Raw genomic sequence first — 18416 nt, forward strand, 5'->3', positions numbered from 1 at the left:
AATAACAGAGGAATTGTCTGTCGTGTGTTCCTTTTGCTATTCTACTGAGAGTGGAAAAAATAAAATTCTTTCACTGAGTCTGAATCATTTTTGAAGGGGTTTGGTTCTCCGGAGTTACGTGAGGTGCCATTTCTGAGCGGGTGACTGGAACGTTCTGGTTGCACGCTCTGGATCTTTGGTGGGTTTATGTTTAGGGTCACATCTGTCACCTGAGTCTCCAGCTTCACTCACCTAGAGCCACCCTGATGTGACAGCAGTTATTTCTGAGGTGGCAGGGGTCTCACACACAGGTGCACAGGCTCTGTCTGGGGGCCAACATGGAAGTGCGTTGTCCACCATCCCACCCCACAGTGGAGCCTCCTCCAGGGTGGGGCATGCTTTCCTTGCTTAGGTGGTGTCCCCTTGAGTGCTTTTAGGTCCTTCTGGTCCAGATCCATGGATATCCCTGGAAAAATTGGGAAAGCCTGTCTTCCCCAACTGCTCCTCCTTGGTGCAGGGGGAACTGAGTGTGTGGTTGTCATGGAGACGATGGCCACCTACAGCCTCTGTCTCAGAAACAAAGGCTCACAAGTCAGGTCCCCCAACCCTGTACCCCAAGTGGGAGCTGGAGGTGCAGCCATTCGCTGTCCACTTTGACCCTTCAGCCCCTACATGAAGACACATATCGTCCTGAAGACGGAAATCTGCAGGGAAGCACCCTTTGGGACCCGCCCTCTGTGTTGTCACTGAATGTCTCCTGTGAACACTTCTTTGGTCATAGAATTGCAAAATAAATGAAAGGAATTGGCGGGCTCAGTCTTCCACCGTTTACAATCTAGATGAGGTGCATTTAAAAAAGAGGATTCATGCTGAGAGACACAGGACCAGATGCCAATGCAGAGGGACCCAGAATCAGGAGGTGCTGGTGGAGGGATTAGAGACGTCCCTGGAGACACTCATCCTGGCTTGTGCAGTGGGTGCAGAAAGTCAGCTCCCCTGAAGGGGGATTTCTCCCACTGGCAGCAACCAAATGTCCTCTCAAGGGGCAGAAGTGCCCCACCAACACCTCATGGTGGAGAGCAAGCCGCTAAACATGGTCCCCACCTGCTGTGACGGGGCGGGCGAGGCATCTGAGGCTGCTGGGGATGTTGGGGAGCACTGAGAAGGAAGAAAGAACACAAAGGTGGGGCAGGCTAGAGGGGTGAGTTGGGGAGCATGTGTCTGGGGGACCCCTCTCCGTGATGGTGCAGATTTTCAGAAAAGACGTCTACGAGTCTCGTATACTTCTCAGCAGCAGAGAGTTTGCCTAGCACCTGCCAGGCCTGGATTCCATCCCCAGCACAGCAGAAAAACAAGCCAAACGCTCGGAGTCTTCCAGAACACGGATCACGCCATGCCTGAGCCTCCTGTGGCTCGCATCAGACAGGATCACAAGGTGTCCTTCAGGCCCACGTTTCCATCAGAGTTCCCGCCGCTCCCGTTCATTCTCACTGTGGCCCAGAGCGCCATCTTCCTGGGACCCGGGGAGAACCTCCCCCTCCTTGCACGTGGGTCATCCTTGGCTCTCCACTGAGTTCTGCCTCACTCCCAGGCCAGGGAGTCTCGGCAGCCTGGCCCTGGCTCGTCTCAGCAGACGTCACGCCACCCTGCCTGCCTAGTTCTCAACCCTGGGGAAGCCGTGTGGGCAGGGACTTCTCGCCAGCCCCCATGGCGGGCCCATCCTGAGCCACGTGTCTTCTTCCTGGAAGGTTCTGACCCTGGCCATCCAGACTCTGTGCCTTGGGGGGACCGAGCTGCCCGTGTTGTCCCCCATCAGGGGTTTCTTTCTCTCTTTTGTTTCTGGTCTCAGTGGACTTCCTCCTAGGAGCAGTGGAGTGCCGTCACTCAGAACCCTGGGACAAGTTTCTTTGCTGCCTGCTGGCTCTGTGACTTTGAGAAGGTCACATGGACTCCGTTTGCTTTGGTTTGCTCATCTGTGAAATGACCGCAGTTCCTCGGAGGGTTGAGGGATTCCATGGGGCAGTGGAGAGTCCCGAGGCCCAGGCCTGACCCACTGGAGCTGCTCCGCGAATGTCAGCATTCCGAATCGTCACGTTCTCACATGTCCCCTCTGTCCGGAGTCTCCTCCTCCACTCTCTCTTACAAACTCCTGTGCTACTGTCAGAGCCCTGCTGTGACCAGCCTGTGCCTCCAGAGCAGCCTCTAGCACCTCTGTCTTCCACTCCTGGCCCAGGTGGGCACCTGGGGCTAGAGGAGGAGTCCTTGCCACAGGCCCGGCCAGGTGCCACCTGCCGGCTCAGTGCTTTGGTGTTTCCATCAGCTTTTCCTGGCCAGGCGTGCTGACCGGGAAGCTGCGTTACTAGTCACCATCGGTGCCCATGGCTGGGTCTCCCTCCCATACATAAATATCATGCATAAATGGAGTGCAGCTTCCCATTCTGGTTGTGCCTGATGTAGAATCCCACCAGTGGTGTAGTCATATATGCCCACAGGGTCATAATGTCTGATTCATTCTGTGTTCTTCCTACCCCCAGACCCCCTCCACTCCCTTCACTCCCCTCTGCCTAATCCAAAGTACCTCTGTGGGAGGCCGTCATGTCATGTGACCAGCGTTTTCCTCTCCTGATTGGTCGAGGTACTGTCGGTCACTCCCTGTGATCTGGCTGCTTAGAAATAGCTGAAGATGGTAGCCCTGATCTTGAGAGGAGTAAAAATGCAACCAAATGTGTCCTCCTGTGTGGGCGCGCCTTCCTGCAGCCCCCTGGGTGGAGCTACACTCACCTGTTCCTTTGTGATATTACCCCTTTGCCCTGTTTGGGATAGAATGTTCCATGGAAACGCCCTTTGTGTGTCCCCTCCTCTTACCGTGCCCTTGGGTGTGGCCTTCCTAGATGTCAGTCAACCTGCTGACAGCAGACATCACAAAGCTAGACTCAGCCCCCTGACACCTGACCCCTGGCCTCATTTGAATGGCTTCTCCTCAATAAAAGGGGTCAGCACTCTCTCTCTCTCTCTCTTTTTCTCTCTCTCTCCCTCTGGACCCTTAAGGTCAGAGGAGCCATCACAGCACCCCCAAAGAAAAAGGTATCTGTCTGTTGTGTGGTTACGTCATGCGCCTAGTTAGCCCAGTTCCCCTGGAGTGACCCTGAGTGTTAGTCTCGTGGATGCAACATACCTCTATTCCTCCTTAGCCCCCTTATTGTGAGTTAGCATCTGCATGTCAGAGAAAGCATTCGGCCTTATTTTCAGGTTTGAGGCAGGAGAATGATGTTTGCAATAGCCTTGCTGAGCTCAGTTGGCCGTTTTGCTTTTCAGTAAGCACCTAAGACCAAACCCCTGCCACCAAGTGCTGTTCCCTGTTAGGTCTATGGTGACTCAGGTCACTGCCCACCCAGAGCCAGGGAGGTGGTTCAGGGCCTGCCCCCCTGGGTGCTCTCTCCCGCCCTCTGCCCTCACTGCCTCCGGCTTCGTTTTAGTCCTAGGACACTCACGATGCTGCTCCCTTTTTCTTTTTTCTTTTCTTTTCTTTTTTTTTTCCTGAGATGAGTGAAGAACACAAGAAGCCACTCTTCCAGGTAGATGGAGATGGCTCTGCCTTCCTTTCACCTCTCCTGTCCTCTGGATGAATCTCCCCGTGGAGGCAAAACCACTGCAAGATGGAAACTCCCCCGGGCTCTCCCTGCTTTGCCTTGAGCCTGCTGAGCTGCAGCTCGCTCTGCCGCCCTGCCTGGACCTCCTGGCCAGCTCTGCTAGCTGTCAGTTTCTTTCAGGTGCCTAACATGATGCAGGATGCTTACCCTGAGTGGTGCACCTTCAGTGACCTGGAACTGCAGAGATGCAGGAGTTCCCGGCCTGGTGAGGGGGAGCGGCTGAGGGCCCCTGCGGGTCTCTGCACAGCCCACCCTCTGGGGAGCACCCAGGGCACCAGCACCCGGCCTGTTTACTGCAGAGATCCCCTCCTACCCAGCAGACCCTTCAGAGCCCAGCAGGGCTCTAGGGCATTGCCCCCTCTGTCCTTTGGAATCTTGGGAAGCTGCAAAAGTCTCTTCCAAGTGAGGGCATGTCCAGGTCAGAGGCAAGTTTCCTTCCACCCCAGGAGCTCTCTGCTCTCCAGCTCCAGAGCCCGGATTCAGGTCTCTTATCCGTGCGGTTTCCTCTTCTCTCCCTTCTGTAATTAGGTGGCACAGTTTCTCGCCCTATTAAAGACGGGCTTTCATTTTCAGGCCAGGGGTGCCGCCGACTTGAATGGCAGCGCTTCTCAGTGGGGGAGGGAGGATGAGCTCCTGCCCCTGGGGCGCACCCTGCTGGTCTCTGCAGCTGGTGTGCCCTGAGCTGTCCCCAAGAGAAGGCACCATCCCCACCCGAGACCCATCAGGAGCCCTCCCTGGGCGTTAGCCTCCTCATGGGGGAAAGGAGGAGGAGTTGGACTGTGAGCCTCTGAGGCTGTGCCCTCTTGGGTGCCCTCATTTGCTCACTCTCTGAAGGGGGAGTCAGGAGCCCCCACGACTGCTCTGCCTGGTTATTGGGGCTCCCTTCCGTCTATGTCTGCCAATGGGGCTGCGAGGAAAGGCCGGATGCAGATCAAGGAGCTCTGGAGACGGTCCTCCTGTGCCCTCGCGGGAGGCTGAGGTCCCTGCACAGTTCATCAGGCACCTTTGTCCGGAGACTGGACCTGGTGGAGGGAAGGTGAGGGGCGGGCAGGCGTGGAGGGGGAGGAGGCTGCAGTGGGCCTGGGAGCACCCTGAGGGAGTGTGGGGAGGAGTGGCGTGGGCCCACGTGTGTGCCATGTGTGAGTGCGCGTGTGGCCCAAAGCTCCTGCAACTCCTGTGCTTTTCTCTGACCTTTGCATCCCCGTTCTCCACCGTCCTGCGGACCTCCTCTGCCCGGTCCCGGGGTCTCCTCCCACACCCTGGCAGACGACAGCAGTCTCCCTGCCTCCATCCTCGTGGGAACCGCCCAGCCTCTTCCGGTCGCAGCTCAGCTCTCAGGTCTCGCCCCTGGACGGAGGCGCTGGCCCTGGTCTTGGCCGAGGTCAACCGGCTCCCGTGCTGCGGATGCCGTCCCGGGGATGGGCTCGGGACCTGCGCGCTCTTGACCCCTCCTCGCGCTTTCCTCTCTTTTCCTCATCTCCTCCGAGTCCTTCCCACTGGAACGATTTCACCTTGTCCAAACCTCTGGCATCTCCAAAATACAAACCCGTGCCCTGCATCCTCCCCTGGCCTCTCTGTGTCCTCTGTCCTAGTCTGGAGTTGTCCCGTACCCCGGTCTCCGTTTCCTTCTCTGACGTGATTCAGCCTTCCGTCCCCTCAGAGCTCTCTGCCCAGGGTGGCCAGTGATCTCAGGTCCTTACACCAACGACGTTCCCCAGTCCCAGGTCGATGACCACCTTCTCCCGAGCCCCTCTTCTGGCTTTCAGGAACCCAGCATCTACAGACTTTCTTCCTACCTTTGACGACAACTTCCCAGCGCCCTTTGCGATTTGCTCTGCTCTCCGTCACCCCCGTCATCACACTCCCTCCATGGCTTCACCTGCCATTCAGATGCTGGGCCTTCCCAGCTGTACAACTCCAGCTCGGGTTCTTGCCATACCCCACGCCGGCTGTGCATGCGCCCATCGAGTGGCCACGTAGGCCTGACCGTCTCCTCAGCCTCATCTTTGGTGTGCTCTCCTCTCTCTCCCTTCTCCTGCCGTTGGTATAATCCTCTGAATTCTTCTGAAACCCACACGGCTCCTCCCCCCTGTGGCTGTCACTCTGGTCTAGCATGGACTGCCGCCTTGGCCTTGACCGTGGTGGTAGACTCTGGCACTTCCCCCCTGACCTCTTCTCCATACCCAGGCCAGAAGCGACACCTTCAAAATGAAAATCTAGTCGCCTGCTACTCTTGTTCAAAACTCTTTCACCGCTCCCTGATGCTCTTGGACCAACGACCAAGGTTGTCATCGGAGCTCTACAGCAGCGTGGGCTGGGCTCTGCTTCCCTTCCTGGCCTCCTCTGAGATTACCCCCCCTCCCATTTCCTCACAGGACACCATTGGGGAGGGACAGGGATGCCATTAATGGTCAGCATTAACAGAGGCATGAAATAGAACTACTTTATGGACCTGTCACTCACAGGTGACACTTCCTCCTGCTGCAGGGCTTTGGCCATTCCATTCCAGCCACCAGGGACCCTCTGGCCTCTCTTTTTTGTGCCATTAATTCTGACTCGACATTTAGCTCTCATCTCAAGACTCTCTTCTCGGGGAGCACCTTTCCTGGCCCCAGACCTCAAGCTCTCCTGAGGCCCGGCAGCACCTTCCACACACCTTCTAGAAGGCCATGGGTGTGCTTCCTTTGAGGTTCTTCGTCCCTGTTGTCATTTTGCATGTTTGGGAGACTCTTTGAAGATCATTGATCTTCCCCTGGAAGCATGGAGGGGCTGCCCACCAGGCTGTCTCCAGCAGGTCAGAGCCTGGCAGAGGACTCCTGGAGAGTCTAACAGGTGGGTCAGGAAGAAATCAGGTCCCGGTGGGAGAGGAGTCTGCCCTGGCTCCTTACACTTCTGCACAGCTTGTGAGCAGACACTGATGGGCTTCATTTCTGATTCCCTCCAGCCGAGGATTTGGGTATAATTAACAGGCTTGGGAGAGAGAGAGGGGTCCCTGAAGAACAAAGGACAAACGTGCTCGCTTTGCCACATAATAAAGATGACATCTTCCTTGGACAAAAGGGAAGTCATGCTCATTAATGGTTTGGGTTCCTAATGTCAGTGATCTTCCGCTGCAATGTGATTGGCTCTTTCCGTGTTGCTCTGTGGGACCTGTGGCTTGGTGACCACTGCGTAAGGTGCTGGAGCTCTGGATCCTGCTGTGAGTGACAAACTCTCGCTCCTCTGTGACAGGGGGCTGTGTCCTCTAGCATCCATTCCAGCTGTGTGTTGGGACAAATCTCAAACCCTTCACAGTTCTTGATATTAATTAGAGTGATAATCTTTTATTCATTCTGTGTATTTCTTAGATTTTGGTATCCTGGTGCACAGAGATGAAATGCATATGTCTCAGGTACAAGGCCCTATTTAAGTCCTGTCTGCAGGATCGCCACTGTGTGGGAATCTATAGTAAGCAAAAGATTTTCATTTCCTCTCTTTTTCTGTGCTGTTTTCCTCCTGTCTGTAATCTCTGTTCTGTTGCCTTTCAAATGGTTACAGCTGTATTTTATATGGGGCCCTTGGAAATGGAAATACACCCACAGTTTAGAAAAATACAGTAGAAGCAGCCCTGGGTCAGAAGTTGGAAGACAGAGCTAAGTAGGTGAAATGGTGCAGCCAAGAAACTCCAGCGTCTTTACCTAGGCTCATTCACTCGCTCATTCCCTCAAGGTCACTTACTGAGTTATCTGCAATACCTGACGTCTCACCCTAGGACCACGGCAAGCACCTAGAGGAGGGCAGCACCCCAAGGAGCCCAGCCTCTACCCAGACCCAGCCTCCCCTCCAAAGGGGCTCTCCCCCCGGGGTAACCATGGGGCGTTAGGCACGGTCCTGGGCACGTGGAACCCAGCTGTGTGGTCACGTTGAGGTGGGGGGGCGTTCTCAATCATCCACGCACCCTCTGGCCTGGGGAGAGCATGAGCTGGCTTGCACGTTGGGAAATGGAACAGGCACAGGATTTGCCTCAGGCCTGAGCATCTGGAGTGGAGGCCAGAAGACCACAGGGCACCTCGCTGCAATCTTGCTTTTGCTTCAGAGGATGATGTGTGGCATCTCTGTGCGTGGAAAAAGGAGAGTCTCTATTCAATATCGGAGGTGTTTCCTCCCATATTGAATAATTCCTGTTCAGAATAACGTCTGTCATTGGAAAGTCTAAGGGCACCACCGTGAAAAACAGAGACCCTCACCCCCCATTCAGACCTAGCAAGAGTCTTTTGAAGAAAAGACTAAACCAAAAACTAAATGTGTTTAATTTCATATTTCTATGTAATAGGTGTATCCTACCATTTCTTGGTTCTTCTGTTCTTGTGAATGCCTGTTGTGGAAGAGGAAGACTGGCTCTTTGTGCCCTGTCCCCGTCCCCACCTCTGTGTCCCTGAGAGTCAGTATTTTTAGTTGCAGATGGACACAACTTTGCTTTATTTATTTAGTTTTTCTTTAATGTGGTCCTGGGGATGGACCCCCATGCCTCACACCAGGCAAGTGCTCTACCACTGAGCCCAGCCCCAGCACCCCGCCCCCCACTTTTCCTTTTGCAGGTGTCACTGGGCTGTGTGGCAAGTGTTTGATTCTCTGGGTTTAAGTCGGCAGGACTTCTTGCCCTGCTTCCTTTGAGGTCAGCTGGGGTCATGTGACTGGAGTAGCCAGGGACACTGCTGGCCAGTGCTTTCTCTTGCCAACGTGGACCCTCCCTTGTGCCTCCCTCCCACGTGCACACAGTGATTCCACAACCCTGGGTGGTTCCCTTGGCAAGAGCACCAGAAGCCAGGCCCAGGGTCCTGCACCCCAGCTGAGGGCAAGGCCAGCTGCCTAGAAGTCAGGGATGGCACCCTCTCCTTTCCGCAGGCGTGCCCAGGACGAGTGGGCAAACCGGCCCCCAGTTTCTCCCGGGGAGGAAAAGTCTGGACTGTGCAGCTAATGGTCTGGTGGGTTGGGGGTGGGGCTGCCCCGGGGCTGTTTCTGGGTCACTCGCTCAGGTGCCCATGGGAGCTGGCCTATTCCAGATGCCCGGAAGGGCTGAGAACACACAGAGCTGGATGCCCTGCTGTGGCTCCAGGGGACCTGCCTTTGTCCTCCTTGATCTGAAGACACTGTGGCTGCAGGGCACCTGCTCTGGCTCCAGGGGCCTGCTGTGGCTCCAGGGGACCTGCTGTGGCTCCAGGGGACCTGCTCTGGCTCCAGGGGACCTGATGTGGCTCCAGGGGACCTGCCTTTGTCCTCCTTGATCTGAAGACACTGTGGCTGCAGGGCACCTGCTCTGGCTCCAGGGGCCTGCTGTGGCTCCAGGGGACCTGCTGTGGCTGCAGGGCACCTGCTCTGGCTCCAGGGGACCTTCTGTGGCTCCAGGGGACCTGCTGTGGCTGCAGGGCACCTGCTGTGACTCCAGGGGACCTGCTGTGGCTCCAGGGGACCTGCTGTGGCTCCAGGGGACCTGCTGTGACTCCAGGGGACCTGCTGTGGCTGCAGGGGACCTGCTGTGGCTCCAGGGGACCTGATGTGGCTGCAGAGGATCTACTGTGACTCCAGGGGACCTGCTGTGACTCCAGGGGACCTGCTATAACTCCAGGGGACCTGCTGTGACTCCAGGGGACCTGCTCTGGCTCCAGAGGACCTGATGTGGCTCCAGGGGACCTGATGTGGCTCCAGGGGAACTGCTGTGACTCCAGGGGACCTGCTGTGGCTCCAGGGGACCTGATGTGGCTCCAGGGGACCTGCTGTGACTCCAGGGGACCTGCAGTACCTGGAAAGCGGCTGGAGCCAGCAGGAGATGAGCTCAGGAAGGTGGAAGCTCGCGAGAACACACATCCACGGGCGAGGGTTAAGAGGCCCCGGATTCTCAGGCTGCTTGTCAAGACAGTACCCCGTGTCCAGTGGCAGGCGGAAAGTCCAGGCAGGTGATTGATAAAGGGGCAGAGGACTGGACACTGCAGAAGGAATGAGCTGAGCAGGCACAGAACGTTCCACACAACAGAAGCGGACATACCTGGAGCATTCTCCAGGACAGAGGCCCTGTGAGGTCAGAGAGCCAGCCTGCACAGGAGGAGGACTGGGGTCCAGCCAGGCATCTTTTCAGACATAACGGAGTGAAACCAGAGTCAACAGCAGAAGGAGAAGTGGAGAATGCACAAAGGTCAGAACTTAGCACGCTCAGGCCAGCGTCCCTGATGAGGATGGCCAGGGGCCAGAGGTGAGGGGGGGAGAGCAGGAAATATTGATACTGATGAAGAGGAAAGTGTGACACGGCAGAGGGTGCACGCCGCAGTGATAGCCGGGCAGGGAGGACGTCATGGTGATGACGGGCCACAATGTGGAAGGAGAGCAGTCCCAAGTGACAAACCCAAGTTTACACTCCAGGGGACTAGGACAAAGGCAACCAAGTCCCAAGTTAGCAAAGGAATGAGATAATAAACTAGCTTCCATGAAGAAAACAATCAGCTAGACAGGAAGGAAATTGCCTCACCATAATGAAGGGGGCGTATGGAGATCCCACCACTAACATTATGCTGGATGCTTAAGGTTTTCCCTCTATGATCAGAAATTAGGCCAAGATGTCCACTTCTGCAATCTTTACCCAACATGGTACTCCATGTCTGAGCCAGAGTAACAGGAAAGAAAAAGAAATAAAGATTCCAAACCAGAGGGGAAGAAGCTAAACGGTCTCCATCCACAGAAAACAGAAGCAAGTCCTGAAGTTCCAGCAAGTTCTAGCAAGTCTTGAAGATTTCATGAGAGAAACATCAGAATTAATAGAGGAACTCTGCAAAGTTTCACAACACAAAAGTAACGTGCAAAAATCAGTTGTGTTTCCATGAACTAACAACGTGCACTCGGAAAGGAGATTAAGAAGTCAATCCCGTTCAGGATAGCGTCAGGAAACATAAAATTTGGGAATAAACTTAACTCAGGGGCCAAAGACTCACTTACTGAAAACTGCAGAACATGGTGGACATGAAAGAAGACACAGATAACTGGAAAGATGCGTGGGCTCATGGACTGAAGAATTCAAACTACATTGTGATCTGCAGAGTCAGTGCAATCTCTATAAAACTTCCAGTGACATTCCTGCAGAAATAGAAAAGACAATTCTACAATTTATGAGGAATTGCCAAAGACCATGAATGGCCAAAGTCATCTTGAGGAAGAAGGACAGACAAAGCTGGGGCCTTTGTCCTCCTTGATCTGAAGACACTGAAGGATCCGTGATCAAAACAGTGTGGCTCTGGCACAAAGAGAGACACGTGGCTCAGTGGATCAACAGGACAGAGGTGCACACAGACAGATCCTTGCCAGCTTGGTCAGCTGATCTTTGACGAGGGTGCTGGGGTGCTGCAGGGAAAGAGCTGTGTCTTTACCAGTGGTGTTAGGAAAAGTGGATATCCACGTGCCAAGAATCACACTGCACCCGAGTTCCAGAGCACACTCGGGAATCAACTCAAAATGTAGTGAAGACCTAGACACAAAACCCCACTATAAAACTCCTGGAAGAAAATTCAGGGAAAGACTTTGACACTGGTTTTTGCAACGCTCTCTTGAATACGAGGCCGAGAGAAAAGATGAGAAATGCAGAGTGAGGCTCCATGGAATTTCATTTTATTTATTTTTTTCCATGGAATTTTAAAAGATCCTGTGAACAGGGTAAAGGAGATGATTAACAGAAAGAATAGGAAACACACCAAATGAGGGGAAGTATCTACAAACCACAACGTCTGATTGGTCAATGTCTAAAATGTGTAAGGGACGCCTGCAAATCAAAGGCAGAAAATCCCAAACCACCCAATTTAAAATTGGTCAAAGGACTCCAGTAGATATTTCTCCAAAGAAGATGTGCAAATGGCCAACAGGTGTAGGAAAAGACACTCGGCATCACCAACCACCAGGGAAACGCAAATCAAAGCCACTCGAGATGTCACCAGGGAAATGGAAAACATTGGTTGCTGACATTGGGCCCTTTGAGTGCTGCTGATAAGGAGGAAGGATGGGAAGGGTCCCCAGAGCTTAACAGCAGAGCTACCTCATGGTCTGGGTATTAAAGATTTGAAACCAGGTCCTTGGAGAGATTTTTGCATGCTATGTTCACAGCAGCTGAGAATGAACAGTGAGCTTCCCCCACAAATGAATGGACCAAGAAAACGTGGTACATCCCTACAGTGGAATATTACTCAGATCTAAAAAAGAAGAAAATCCTGCCATGGGTTGTAAACCTTAGGGACGGAATGCTGAGTTAAAGAAACCAGTCACAGAAGGAGAGACTAGCCCCATTCCACTCATGGGAGGCAGCTCCACCCTAGAGGCAGAAAGCAGAATGGGGTGTGAAGGCCAGGGTGTGGGGAGAGGAAATGAGACTCAGAGCCCCTTCCTGCAGGAGGCAAGCTCCTAGCCCTGCTGTGCGCTCAGGTTGCCACGCTTCGCAGGCTGCGCTGCTTTCCTGAAGTGGTTGTGAGGGCAGCTCTCGCACTACCTGTTACTTACCACAGTCATAACTAACGGTGGCCCTGCACGGCCCTGGGGCCTCTTGTGATCATGACCAGCAGAGCCTCCTCTCCAGCTGTGGGGCGTGACGTGGGCGAAGGATCCTGGAGGTCAACTGCAGCTGCTGCGTTTGGAGGCTGCCTGCTGCTGCACTGTGACCAAGTCTTTCCTAACTGATCATCATTTACCAAACAGATGTCTGTTTTTCCTGGAAATAACCACGTTTCGTCTTTAAAATGTGCTTTATATTCTCTATCAGAGATTCAGACTCTCCACCAGGAATAGAAGCTTCTTCTTGCTATTCTTCTGGGGGGACGCCATTAACTCCAGCTGAACTTCGTAACCTTCCATCCCAGGCTGCCCCCAGCCCCCCGTGGCGCTGTCTTCCCAGAAACACCCTCTCACCACTCTGGGGTGCAGCCTAGAACTCCTGGTTCCCCCATCTCAAGCCGGCAAGAGTGATGGCTTACTATCCACCGTCTCTCCTCCCACGAAGCGGCTCCCTTTCCCAGCCTCCCCACAACACATTAGCTCTGAAACTTAATTTTGACCAATGAGATAAAAGACCTTTAGGAAATGTCCTTAAAGGGAGGAGGTTCACCCTTCTTTGTCCTTTGTTCATCAAGCTGTATGGAATGGAATGTGATGGCTGGAGCTCCAGTGGCCATTCTGGACTAGCACAACAAGAATCATACTAGGCTCCTGATCATGGTGGGGTGATTCAATAAGCAGAGGGATGCCTTCTGATTGGTGTGGCATCGTCATTGGTCACTCTGTGATCTGGTTGCCTAGGTAACCCAGACGATAGCCCCAATCTTTAGGGTGCGAGCCACTGTGTCTTTGTGCATGGGCGTGCCTTCCTACAGCCCCATGGGTGGAGCTACACTCACCTGTTCCTTTGTGATATTACCCCTTTGCCCTGTTTGGGATAGAATGTTCCATGGAAACGCCCTTTGTGTGTCCCCTTCTCTTACTGTGCCCTTGGGTGTGGCCTATTAGATGTCAGTCAACCTGCTGATGCAGACATCACAAAGCTAGACTCAGCCCCCTGAGCCCTGACCCCTGGCCTCATTTGAATGGCTTCTCCTCAATAAAAGGGGTCAGCACGTGCTCTTGCTCTCTGCAGACCCTTAAAGTCAGAGGAGTCGTCACAGCGACCCCAAATAACAAGGTTTTTCTGTCTCTTGTGTGGTTATTTTGCACGGCCCCGTTAGCCCAGTTCCCCTGGAGTGACCCTGAGTGTTTAGTCACGTGCAACCCGGCACTTATCTTCACACTTGCTTTTTGTAAGTGAGAGAAATAAATAAATTAAATGTTATTTAATTTTTGGTCACACTAGGGTGGAGCTGATTCAAACTGATTCTTGCTTTTACTTGGCCAGTTCCCTCGTCTTGGTGAAGCACGAGTTCTTACCGGTCATGGCTTCTTCAGGAAACAGAAGTGTGACTCTATATTCCACGTAGGAAGGTCAACATGGCACGTGGATTGCTAGACCATTATTTCACAACTTTTATCACCATGGTTTCCAACGGATTAAACATTGATTGTAGGGAGAGAAGGCACAACACGCAAGTTCACATTTGTATGATTCTAGCTGGAGGAGGACCTTCTGCTGATGTCACTGGCAGAACCCAAAACTGAGTTTATTTGGGTTTAAAACAAGATCAAATCTTTTATAGGACATAAAATACCTAAAGTAAATAAAATTAACAAAAGCCCAAATTTTAAAAATAAACAAAGTAAAAAATTGGGGGGGGGGTGGCAGTACTTAGCACACAATTGACAAAGAGGCAGGTATCATCCATATAGAAAGTACTCCTGCCACTAGCTTTTAAAAAAAATATATTTTTAATTGTAGATGCACACAATATCTTAGATGGAACCCAGAGCCTCACACGTGCTAGGCAAGCACTCCACCACTGAGCCCCGGCCCCAGCCCCCTGCAATTAGCTTTTAAAAGCAGAGTAGGACATGTGAAGCCACGGGCAATTCAGTGCTGAGGACCATAGTGGACAACACTCTGGAAAAAGCATTAATGATAAGTGATAAAAAGCCACGCACACAAAGCCAGCCCTGAAGGGCGTGCCCACTGGGCTGACTGGCCGTTTGGGCTGTTGGCAGTCGGTTGCAAAGACTGCTGGGCTGGCGTGGGTGGCTGGAAAAGCAGCATCTTGTCCACTCCCGGCTCTTCTAGAACTCGGCAGAGTGGGGACCTCAGGGCTGGCCAAGGGATTTCTGGTCCCTCCCTGCAGCTCCTCAGGAAGGAAAGCAAGCCTCCGGGGAACTCTGGGGGTGCCCACGGTTAGGATTCACTGCAGACCCTGCATGCGAGTCGCCCAGGGGTCCTGGAGGAGAAACTGCTCCCTTCCCCTCCCTCCGTTCCCCGGATTCCTGAGCTCTCTGGGCTGCCGGACCCAGGTTGTGTCTGTGTGCACCACGTCACCTTCCGCCTAACAGCTCCGAGGCCCTGGGCCAGCCTCTGGGATTTCATTCTCAGTGGCATTTGGACCAGAGACCCCTGCTGTGGGGGCCGTCTGTGCAGGGGAGGCCGTCCAGCAGCACCTCCAGCTCTCCTGCTGCATGCCACTTGCACCTGTCCTGCAGGAGTGACCACTGAAGGTGTCTCCAGACACAGCCGATGCCCCGGGGCTGGGCCTGGCTGGCAGCCACTGCTCCGTTCATGCTTCTCGAGCTTCAGCGGGAGCCGACTCCCAGCACCAGGCTCCTCTGGCACTTTGGTCTGGGGGTGCTGGGTGGGGGTCGAGGACGTGCCTTCTCAGTGAGTCCCAGGTGGCACTGGAGCAGCTGGTCAGGGTGGCATTTGGAGAACTCCTGCTCTGCCCTGAAGATGCACACCTCATCGCCTCTGGAATAAATGCAGCGGGCGGAGTTGACACTGGCAGGGCACGGAGAGGGTGGCTCCAGGTCGTCAGCGTGCGTCTTGATGGCGGCCCTTTGGGAATTTAGAGTCTGCCATTCCAGGAAATTGGAAGGCAGCTACGGAATTTGTGATGTATGCATTGGATCAAGATTTGGTTTTCATTTGCTCTGAATTTAGTGATTTTTCTCAAATAAAATCAACATGCAGATGTCCAAGATGAAAAGAGACAGCCTCTGGAGAAGTGATGGATGGAGATGATCACGAAGAACCTCAGTCTGTGCCCCAGCTGCTCACCATGCAGCCTCGTCTGCACGTCCCTGGTGGCTCTGGCTAGTGGCTTCCCGTGAAGAATTTATATAAATTTCCAGGGACGGCATAACCAAAGGCTAGACAACACTCCTCACCGAATCATGCGTAATTTCTAATCCCTTACTTAATAATTTGTGTCAGCACAGCAGAAAGTGGCTGGAATCAGCACTGCACACATCTGTGCAAATTGGAGAAAGAATAATAGAAGAAGTCATCGCGGCCTGAATGTCAGTGGAGGGCTGGCGCTTAGCCTTCTGGGTCTGCTGGCTGTGACAGAACCGTGCACAGGCCTTTGTCATCATAGGTGCCTGTCCTGGTGCCCAGGGAATCTGAGAAACACAACCCCCCGTGCTGGACCAGCAGACCCACAGCCCTGTGCTGCTGAGGGGTTCTGCTGTGTCTCCTTCACCGCCCCCTGCCCCACTCCTTTGCAATTAGTTTTATTACTTCTCTTCACTTGGTGAGACCGGGGAGTTCTGGGCCAGCCAGTGCCATGAGTTGAATCTGGAAGATGCTGATGGTTGAAAGTCACAGAGTCACACATTGGTGTCCACCCCTCATGGCATGCTGGCCCGCCCATGTACCCGTTCCACCCCAGAAAGGGGGCCAGCCTCAATGGACAGATTTGGGGACAGACTCAGGGAGACTAAGCAGATCATGACATTCCTATCTGTGCGCTTCAGGACAGTACAGGGAGACCGTCTGGTCCCGGGCCCCTGGACCTGGAGTCCATTAGTGCCGCAATCCGGCTGGGCACAGAAACACAAGCCGCTCAAGCAGGAAACAAAGGTTTATTTTTAAAAAGGCCACCAGTCCCCGTGTGCGCCCTGCTAACAAGCTGGTCCACACACGTGTGTCTCCACCGGAACTGAGGGCCCGGACCTCCCCCGGAAATTCCCTCCAACCAATGGGAACTCTCCCATTACATGAGTAACATGAGTAACATGAGTAACATGAGTCCCTGAACAGGCCGAGGTGAACAGCAGGAGTCCAATTTCCATATGAATGTAAAGCTTAACATAATCATATCATCTCAATGGCTAGCTGGCAGTAACCTAAACCAAAGGTGCCATGTATCATAATACTTTTGCTGTGGCTCCTAGCACATTAGGGGAGAAAGATGGGGGCAAACAAGCAGGCAAGGGAGGGAGGAGGGGCCGGCGTGGGTCGAGGGCAGCGGGGTGTAGGCAGGCGGCAGACCAAGGACCCTCTCTGAGGAGGTGCTGTTTAAGGTGCCACCTGACTGATGGGGGGAGCTGACCTTGGGAGTTGCTGTGAGTCAAAAGGGATGGCACATGCAGAGGCCTTGGGTGAAGTCCTCGGTGTCTGTGTTAGCCAGCTCTCCTGTCCTGTCACAAGACACCCGAGGAAACCAAATTATAAAGACGAAAAGTTAATTTGGGTTCATGGTCATGGAGGTTTCAGGCTTGTTGCTTGGTCCAGTGGCAGCACAGCATCCCACAGTGGGTGCCCGTTCACTGGGAGAGAAATGAGAGAGGGAGGGCAAGAGGCTGGGATCCTCCCGTCCGCCTCAAGGACACACCCAGTGAACTAGTACCTCCCACCTCGGCAAGGCTGCCACCCCTCCGATGATGCTGCAGGCTGCGGACGCGGCCTTTACCACATGGGCCTTTGGGGACCCTCCAGATCCAAGGCATAGCCATGTCCTGGGCAGCCGGAACCTGGTGAGGGAGGAAGGGTGGCCCGAGATGAGGCTAGAGGGTGGTCAGAAACTGTGGGGCCGGAGTGGAGGTTGGGAGGGACGCATGGCACTGGACACCAAGTCCTCCAGGGATTTGGAATGCTCCTTTGAGCCAGTGCGAGGGGTACATAAGGAAAGATGCCCGGGCACCTAGCTCAACAGGAGAAGGGCAGCGGCCCGTGGCCCCTGCTCGGAGAGCTCGTTCCTGGCCCTCTGCTTGCCCGGGTTTGCACCTCTGTGGCTGGGCGGTGCCCCGAGTGCAGGTGAGCCAGCTCTGAAGTCGCCGGAGGTACTCCCTCCACCGGTGACCGCGACAGAACAGACGCCAAAAATATCTCCTGAACTCCCACCAGCTCCGTCCTGAGCAATGAACTTGCCAAGTAATACTCTCGGGGCTCTTTCCTGAACCCTTTGGTGATGGCTAACAGTGGGTGACCACTTGGCTGGACGTACACATCGTTCTCATCCAACACTTTTCCACCTGTTTTAAATTTTTTTTTCATAATTTGCTATTTTTTTATTTATTTTTATTCTCATTTGTTGTACGGGACTGCAGAATGCATTACAATTCATATTACACACACAGAGCACAATTTTTCACTTCTCTGGTTGTACACAAGGTAGAGTCACACCATTCGTGTCTTCATACATGTACCCAGGGTAATGATGACCATAGCATCTTTCCTACTCCCACGTTGTCTCCTCCCTTCCCCTCCCTCCCCTGTGCCCTGTCCAGCTTCAATGTTTACAGCAGCACAATTCACAGTAGCTAAACTGTGGAACCAACCTAGATGACCTTCAGTGGATGAGTGGGTAAAGAAAATGTGGCATCTAGACACAGAGGAATATTACTCAGTGTTAAAGAGAATAAAACCATGGCATTTGCAGGTGAGTGGATAGAGCTGGAGAATATCACGCTAAGTGAAGTTAGCTAATCCCCCCAAACCAAATGCTGAGTGTTTTCTCTAATTTAAGGGGGCTGGCTCATAATGTGGTTGGGGGCTGCATGGGGGGATTAGGTGAACTCTTTTCCACCTTTTTGTGAAGGTGTTTTTAAAATGAGATGAGATTTTGGGTAAAGCAAAGGAAGGACTGTCCACTCTGTGTGTGAACCTCATCCAACCAGCCCGAGGTCTGAACGGAAAGAGAATGACCCCCTGTTCTCCCCAAGCAGGAGGGGCTGTGACAGCAGATGGCCAGTGGCCCCAAACTGCTTCACTTCCTGGTTCTCCGGGAACAGATTGTGGACTGGCCAGCCTGCCCTACTGGTTCCTTAAACTGCATCCCCTCTCTCACTTCCTCCCTCCATCTTCGTGTTTCTCTTTCTCTGGAGAACCCTGACTAATACACACCTGACATCTACCCATTTATGCCCATCTGACAGAGG

This window comes from Urocitellus parryii, chromosome 1, assembly GCF_045843805.1.
Source record: "Urocitellus parryii isolate mUroPar1 chromosome 1, mUroPar1.hap1, whole genome shotgun sequence".
NCBI lineage: Eukaryota > Metazoa > Chordata > Mammalia > Rodentia > Sciuridae > Urocitellus > Urocitellus parryii.